The sequence below is a fragment of the Cyanistes caeruleus genome, chromosome 13, assembly GCF_971803275.1.
Source record: "Cyanistes caeruleus chromosome 13, bCyaCae1.hap1.1, whole genome shotgun sequence".
Lineage (NCBI taxonomy): Eukaryota > Metazoa > Chordata > Aves > Passeriformes > Paridae > Cyanistes > Cyanistes caeruleus.
Genome location: NC_141713.1, coordinates 18,038,753 through 18,046,830, shown reverse-complemented (window position 1 = coordinate 18,046,830; position 8,078 = coordinate 18,038,753). Strand labels below are relative to the sequence as shown.

At 51.8% G+C, this 8,078-nt stretch overlaps 1 long non-coding RNA gene across 1 annotated transcript; it reads right to left on the bottom strand.

Annotated features, from left to right (window-relative positions):
* Nucleotides 1-1,131: 1,131 nt before the first annotated feature.
* On the bottom strand, nt 1,132-3,811 carry LOC147650744 (uncharacterized). Its single transcript, XR_015275909.1, has 2 exons — nt 3,699-3,811; nt 1,132-3,538 (listed from the first exon to the last, which is right to left on the bottom strand). It is a non-coding gene; the product is annotated as an uncharacterized LOC147650744 (long non-coding RNA).
* Between the last annotated feature and the right edge of the window lie 4,267 nt (nt 3,812-8,078).

Sequence of the window (8,078 nt, the reverse complement as noted above, 5' to 3'; positions counted from 1 at the left end):
TGTCCCCTCTTTTGGCTCCTGCCACCCCTTGGAAAAAGGAAGGGGGGAGCTTTAGAGCACTTGCACAGGACCAGACTCCTGCCTAGTTTTGCTGAGGATGCTGTGGCTTTATTAGCAGCACAAAGGGGGATGAAGCAAGGGAGGACTTGAGAAGAGCAGTGGCATTTAAAGGATATGGTGGATGTGTGGGAACCCCATAACCCCATGTGTGTGTGCTCCAGGAGGGGAGTTTGCTAAGCTGCTGGAAGAACGAGAACAGTCAGCACTGTCTTTAACACAGGAGCCTCTGTCTCCTTGCCTTTTCCCAGACACAGTGAAGCCTCAACTCACAGGTCACAGCTCCATTAGCTCCTGTGTGGCTGTGCTGGGTCTCAGCCCTCCTCGGGTTCCATGTCACGTCATGGGCTGCTCCCCTGCCCTGGAGACAGCGGTGTTGGGAGCGTCAAGGGAAGCGGGGCTGGGAGGAAGGGCTCCATCACAGTAACTAATAACTGTGTGCTGACAAATTGAATTATACCTTTTCCAGTTGCCTGCACTATTGATCAGAGAAAAGGTTTGTGTTTTTGTTAGACTATTTTTTTTTTTCTTTTTCTTTTTAAGTTACAGTTGCAATGTCCTGGGGGCTTATAATGAACTAAATAAGGTCAGGTTAGCAGAAGAATCAAATATGCTCTGGCAGCGAAGCGTGGGCTTTTCCTGGTGACTCTGAGCGGAGAGGAAAGCAGCTGCAGCTCCTGCTCCTGCATGCTCTGGTGCATGGGGGTGTCCTGCCCTAGGCTCCTGCTCCCTGGAGGGCTGTTTGGAAAAGGGGTGATGTGCGTGGCTGTGCTTGGCCTGATCCCGAGCAGTGCAGCAGGAGATGGGGGGGAACTGGGGCTCACCCAGGTCTGTGTGTCACCAGCCGCAGGTTGTGCCAAACCGTGCTGCCCTGGAGGCTCGAGTAGCTCCTGCCCTGCCTGGGGGGCTGCCAAGAGAGGCAGGAGATGCCCAGTAGCACACAAGGAGCCAGGATGTGGCCAGGCACAGCACTTGCTCAGTAGCTCTCTGTGGGGTCCCTGCCTGGGGAAGCTGGTGGTGTTTGGTTCTTTGCTCCAGAGCCGAGATCCTGCTGTGAACTCAATTAAAGCTGTGTTGGGGAAGGGGGGAAGAAATTATCCAGATGAAAAGGATGAGTGAAAAAAAAATATGTGCAGAGAAATGCCAGCCCACCTCTGAAAGGCTTTATTGAACTCGGACACGTGTCACCTTGGCAGCAGAAGCTGCAGGGGAAAGGGAAGCACTCCCTGGTGTCCTCATTTGTGTCCCCACTCCTGGGCTGGGACTGGAGCAGGACAGGGCTGTTGCAGGAGGAGCAGAGGGTTCAGGTAATCTGTCGGTGCCAGGACAGAGGTTAGGCTGGAGGCTGCTCTCAGGTGAAGGTTTGCAGCGGTGGCAGTGTCTGCCTAAGAGGGAAAGGCAGCTGCAGGCCCAGCAAGTGTCCCCAGCAGCTTGTGTGTCCCATGCTCTGTTTAACCTGCTGCTCCCAAAGGGAAATCCAGGGGATCTGGAGTTCTGTGGCCAGCTCCACAGCCCTGGGGCTGTGCTTGGCCTCGGGTCACCTCTCAATGAGAGTCGAAGTAGGGACATTCACATCCTGTTTTTGTGTAACTGTTTATGGAGACCTCAGTTGAAATCTCCACTGCCCTGGGGTGGATCTGGATGCTCTCCAGAGCTGTCTCTGTGCTGGCAGAGCTGCTGTGCTCCACACAGTGGGTTTTCCCACTTTGCACACAAGTCCTCTCCCTGCTGACCCAGGAGCCTCAGGCTTTGGAAGCAAAGGCTCTGCCAGGACCAGTTCCTAGCCTGCCCCACGTCCCTTCTGCTGCACTGGGATTCAGTTCTCTTCTGGACCCTTCCATACAAAAGTCACTGATTACAGGCAAGGACCAACGAGCTGTCACCGCTTGTCTCAGTGTATTGAGTCTTGGTGAAGGAGGAGTGGCTGGAGAGCTGGGTATCATCCTGCTTGGTGTCCCCCAGACCTGCCAAGGTGTGGCCAGCAGCTGGGGATACTCTCTGGACACAGACCTGATGTTTCTGCTCTTAATTGCAACCTTCCTCCTCCCACCCTGCCTTGCTTGAGAGTCCGGCCACATCAAGTATGGGATTAACATTCCTGGCACAGCGTAACTCCATCACCATTTCTATTAAACTCATTTGCTATCTGAAGGAATTCATTTTCCACTTTGTTTGCCCATGAGGAAAAGAAAAAAAAGCTCTCTGAGCTGAGGCCTCAGTGTTTGAGAAGGTGGAGGGGGGGAGAGCTGGGTGCCATATCCCCTCCTGCAGCTGGGAGAATGGGTGGCATTCCCACCATCCATACAAGACCACCTCTATGATTCCACCATGCTCTTGGAAGCAGGAGCTGCCCATTGCTGGCATGAAGGCTAGTGCTTGCTTTCTGAAACAAATTATACTGTTTCAGCCTAGGATGAGTCTTTGCAAAATCTAATTGTCCCCTTTTCATCAGGGATATCCCTGGACTTCCTGGAACTCTACCCCCTTCAAAAAATCAGGTTTCTTTGGCATCTACGGCAGGTTCAGGTTCAAGCTGGGTTCTCTCTGCCTGCTCCCTCATCTTCTTGTGTGCCACATCAGTCAGTCAGTTGCTTTGCAACAGTCTCAGGAGCTGGATTCCTGCCCCTGCCTGGGATGTGGGGCCAGTCTCTGTGCATTTGGGTGCATGAGGGAGGAGGAAAACAAGGGTACAGTGGTGCCAGAAGGAGAAATGTGTGTGTGTGGTATGTGAGGAAACCTCTTCTGTGTCTGCATCCCCTCCAGGAATTGTGGGGCTCCCGGTTGCAGGCCTCCCACAGATTATCACCTCCCAAATGGGCACTTCCTGCCCAGGAAAAGGAGGGAGATGCTCTACAGCCCTCCGTGCTTCTGCTTTCAAGGTCAGAGGCTGCTGATAATTGATATACAGCCTCACCATAAATCTGGTGCTGAGGGAAACCTTCCCTGCTGCCTCTAGACAGCAGCATCCATCCTGCGTGGCTTGGCCAGCCCAGCCACCCGCAAGGGACAGGTCTTTAATCACTCCCTGCCTCTGCCGGGCACTATTTGGGTTTGCAGCTGGCCTTGCTGGCTCCCAGCTCTGCCACACATCCTGTGCTACTTGTTGAGGTTCCTCCTGGGGTCACTGAACTGCAGCAGCAGGGCAGGAGAGTAGAGGAGCTGAGATGGGATCTAGTGAGTTTGGGATATCCAGCAGGGCTCTGAGTGCCCCACAGGACCCGGTGTTCAGGGTAATCCCCGAGGAGATGTGGCTCCAAGGCAGGCAGAGGAGGAGTTGGAATCCAGCTTCCCAGGGAGCTGGTGAAGCCATGTGTTATGGAGGAAGAAGGAAGGTAGTGATGGAGGAGCTGTGGAGCACTGGGCCACCCTCCTCATGTGGTGGCCACCAGCTGGATGTCAGGATGGTCTCTGGCTGTGATTCCTCTGTCCGACGGACTGCTGTGGTCAGAGCCATCCAAGGCTGCTGTTGGCATGTGAGCTCCTGCGTGTAGATCAGAAATTGAATTGGAGCCCCTGGAAAATGATGGCCCTTCATAACTGTTTCCCTTCATCATCATCATCATTTGCAGCTAAACTGCAGCTCTGTCAGGGATCACAGCAGTTTTCAGCCCTGAGCTGAGCTGCTTTTGAGCCCTCCTCACCTTCCATGGGCAAAAGCTTTGCTGTCCCTGTCCCTTCTCATGGGATCAGCCCTGTTCCCAGAGTATATCCTGCTTCATCCGGAGAGAAACCAGTTTCCCTCCCACAAATCCTGTCTCAGTGGCTGATACTAATGGAGACGAGAAGTAATCAAGCCGATTTAACCCCCCTGCTACCTGTGACTCTCCTGCAAAGCTCATTAATGAGCCAGCCCATGCTGCGCTAATTACAGCAACGTGGTAGGCCGGTGAGAGCACCAGGAGTTAACTAACACTCAATTAACCCCTGGTTGCTCGTGATGATTTCCCCTGTTCACAGCAGTCTCAGAAGTCAACAAGGAAACAGTGGCAGGCAGGAGGCAGATGAGCCTCTTGTGCAGCTGGGGAGGTGACAACTTTCCTGTGTGGCTCAGGAGCCACAGAGCCAAGGGATCCCAGGCCACACAGCTGAGCTCTTCTGCTGCTTTTCCCTGGTGGTTTGGGACACCTTGGAACCCCTCTTTGAGTCAGGAGTGTCAGGTCCCAGCCACCTCTCCATCCCTGGAAGAACTCAGGCAGAGAAATGCAGGGAGCATCCAGTCCTGGTGCAAGGGAGTGGAGCAGGTGGGATGGAGAAGCCAGGAGGGGTTCAGGTGATCAGGAAGGTCCTTCACCAGGAACACAGACCCCATCCCCTGGGTCTCTGGGAGCCTGTGACCATGGTGTATCTCATTCCAGTCAGTCTGCTGGCTCCCAAGGTTGCTCCCTGCCTTGGCTGCAGGGCTCAGACGTGTGAGGGTTGGAGCCATCCCAACCCCTTGCACCCCACACGCTGTGCAGAGGGGCTTGGGCAGCCCCAGCTCCTGGAAACGCCAGAGCTGCTGCCCAGAATGTGCCCTGCAGTTGCTATGGTGACATTGCCATTTCTTACCTCACTGGGGGAAAAAAAGCCTCCAAACATTTAATTCTGCAGCCCACCTGGGAGCCTTTTAAACTCCCCATTCGGTGTTTGACATGTAATAATTTTTCTGCTTTTAAGATTATCCTAAAATGCTCATTCTCTTTCTCTCTCTCAAAATCTCAGCAGTGGAGCCTCAGAAAGAAATCAGCATAAAAAATACCAATACAAGTTTCAAATGCCAGTTTGTCACCATCACTAGGAACAGGCAGTGACAGGCACCAGGGAAGGAGACACAGCAGAGTGAGTCAGGGCTGACAGCGCCAGCACGCTCCAGCCACTGCTGACCCGTGGGAGATGCCAGGTGGAGAGCTGAGCCCACGGATGAAAGGGGAGAAGAGGTGATGGGTGAAAACGAGGAATTGAGGAGAGCTGGTCCTGGTTGGTAGCAAGGAGGTCTTTGATCTGCTGCCCTACATACACAGTGGTGCCATTGCTCAAGACAGTCATCAATGCAAAAAGGAAAAGAAGATAAAGCCTCCCTTAAGAAACCGAATTAAGATTTGGCTCAATTCCCCAGGTCTGCCTCGTGCTCCCAGGTGACCTGGGATCCCCCCGGAGTTCCCGGATGGTGCGGGGGAGCAGAGCCCAGCCCTGCCAGGCTCCCAACCTTGACGTGCAAATAAATATAGTCAAAACTGTCAGGCGCCGGGTGCTGCGGTGCCAGGAGGCACTTGGGTACCACCAGCGGGACCCCATCATATGGCTGTTCATGCTTGGGTATCCACACACCTTCCCAAGCAGATGGTCTGCTCCACAGCACCGGGATCCAGCAAGCCTGTGGAGCAATTTAATCTCCAGAAATAATTTAATATGGCTTCCTCCAGAGTATGGTGGCTTGGGGTTTTTTTCCCTGACCAGCCATAGAATAATTTAATCCTGCCTTCTGTGTGAAGGTCTATTTTGAGCTTGCCACCTGCGGAGTGTTTTAATCCCACAACTCACAAAGTAATTCAATCCTCTCCCTTGGTGAGTAATTTAATCCTCTAATTCCAGGGTAATTTAATCCCCTCCCTGGGGAATAATGGAATAATTTGATCCTCCGTTTCCAGAGTAATATGATCCTCTACCTGAGAAGCTCAAAACTTCAAACCAGCCACCTGCCTACCTGCAGGCACTGCCATCCCTGCAAAATGCTCCCTGCCAGGTGGGGATCTGAGTGTTCTTCCAATAAGTTCTTCCATCCCCACACTGGCCAGGGTACTCCATGCAGGTCCGGAATGGGCAGAACCATTCAGCACTGCCTGACCCTGGGGCACTTGAGCCTGGGTGTTTGTGATTGTTTCATTTAAATTCCTCCTCAACCAATTAATCCATTTGCTGATGAATTAGTTTTAATCTAGGTCGGTGCCTTGGTTGTTAAAGCAGGGCAGCCTTTGCCCTCACTCTGGGGGGCTGTTGGCATGAGGGGAGGGCTCCTGTGGGCTTGTGTTGGTCTGAATGCTCAGTTCTACATATATATATATATATATATATATATATATATATATATATATATATATATGGATTGTCTTCCCATTTACCTGGAAGGGTAGTGCTGTATTCCTTCATGTAGCATTATCTCCACCAGGACTGGCCTTTGAAATATCTTAACCCCAGGTGCCATTCAGTCAGGACCCCATTGTACTGAGGGTCCTCAAGCAAGATCCCAGCCTCCAATTCTCTCCCTGAGGAGCTGGGAGCATGGTAGGGCCCTGGAGACCACCTGCCCTGACACATTCACATCCTCTGTCCACACTGTCCACTCTCACAGGGCCTTTGGGCATATCACATGCCACCTCTAATATGGAATTCCACCTTGAAAGCAGTGGAGACTCCCTACGGAGTGGCAGGAAAGAGAGATTCACTGCAGGAGCCTGGCTGGTTTACACTTCTCCCTCATTTCTGCTTAGCAAAGGCTCAGTAGGAGAAAGAGTTTCCTTAGCTGAGATGTTGAAAAGAGAAATCCCAATAATGATAGTGTCCATTTCCATGCAGAGGAGGATCTCTGGAGTATGCAGAACAGAAATATTTCCCTGTTCCTCTAAAGGCTGCAGCAGTTTGTACTCAGGAGAGGGATTAGCATACTAGAAAGGAAATAACACCCTGAGAAATACTTGTGGGAGAGGAGAAGGAGGTAGCAGGGCAGGAGGAGACACCTGCGAAGGGGGTCTACTGAGGCCATGCTGGCCCCAGGTTTGGGATGCCAAGGCACAGAGGGGAAGGGAAGGTTCCACCCCCATGGCAGAGGGGGATGGTGTTGGAGTCCATCCCCTGCCTGGGAAGTCCCCAAACCACACTCTGTGGGACCCTTTTGCACAGGGTGGTCTGTCCTGCCTCACCTGTCACATCCTCAGGGAAAAGTGATGTGCTTGAGACTGTGATTATTCTTTTTGTTTAATCCTACTGTCAAGTTAGTGCTTGAAACTTGGAAGCCAAAGGGGAGGCAAGTGGCTTGGAGGACCAGAGCCAGCTTCCATCACTCCCTGCCCATTGCTCCCATCTGTAAAGTGCTGAAATGAACATCCAGTTCCCCCCACCTTGCTACGACCCCCTGGGACCATCCCATCACCTGCCACAGCTCTCTGCAACCTCCCTCTGGGGCTGCACTGGGCTCAGAGGTGCCAGTGATAATTGTCTTTCCTAGGGACAGAGAATTATAACAAAAATCCTTGCCTGGGCTAAAGAGAAATCATTGCTCGTCCCACTGCATGCTGTATATGCCCTGGGCCCACCTGGGACTGCTAAAATTCAGCTTTTAAAACTCTGCTTAGTACAAAAGTCTGTCCTGGATATGTCATCTTGCATTCTAACGTGATATATTAGACAAATAATTCTTTATGTGCAAAGCGTTCCTAAGTACCTGCAGGCCAGAGGGAAGAGAGAAGAGGGGCTTGAATATCTTTAAAAATCCCATTCTAAATGTTTCCACTTCAAAGTCTCTTCTGTTCCATGCCACATCTCATGCCCAAAAGTCATCTCTCCCCATGCCTTCTGTGTCATGCTGGTGCCACATGGCAATGCTCTGTGGGGCAAGGCTGTGCTGTGTCTCCCACGTGTTGTAGCTTTCTGTTGGAGTGGGGGAAAAGAGCAGGAGAAAAGTCTCTCCCTTTACTCCTTGAAATATGAGCTGCTCTCTTTAACCAGCGTTGGTGTTCACTTACCTCTCTTCCCCTCTAATGAGTCGGTTTTTGTTCTCCCATATCACGTCTGGATGCACATTGTGGGTAATTGATGGACAGGACCCGACCTCTGAAAGCTATCAATGTAGCCACTGTGAAATCACACGTCCAAATATGTTTATCTTCCCAGCTTTTTGGGCCCAGGCACTCTTGGACACGGATTTCCGTACTTCAAGGAGGAGAACAAATTTCCTTCAAAATGTCAGCATAGAAATGAAAGACAAAAGGGAAGACACAAGGGATGTTTAAACTTTGCATTCATGGCAAAGCAGAGCGGCGTGGCTC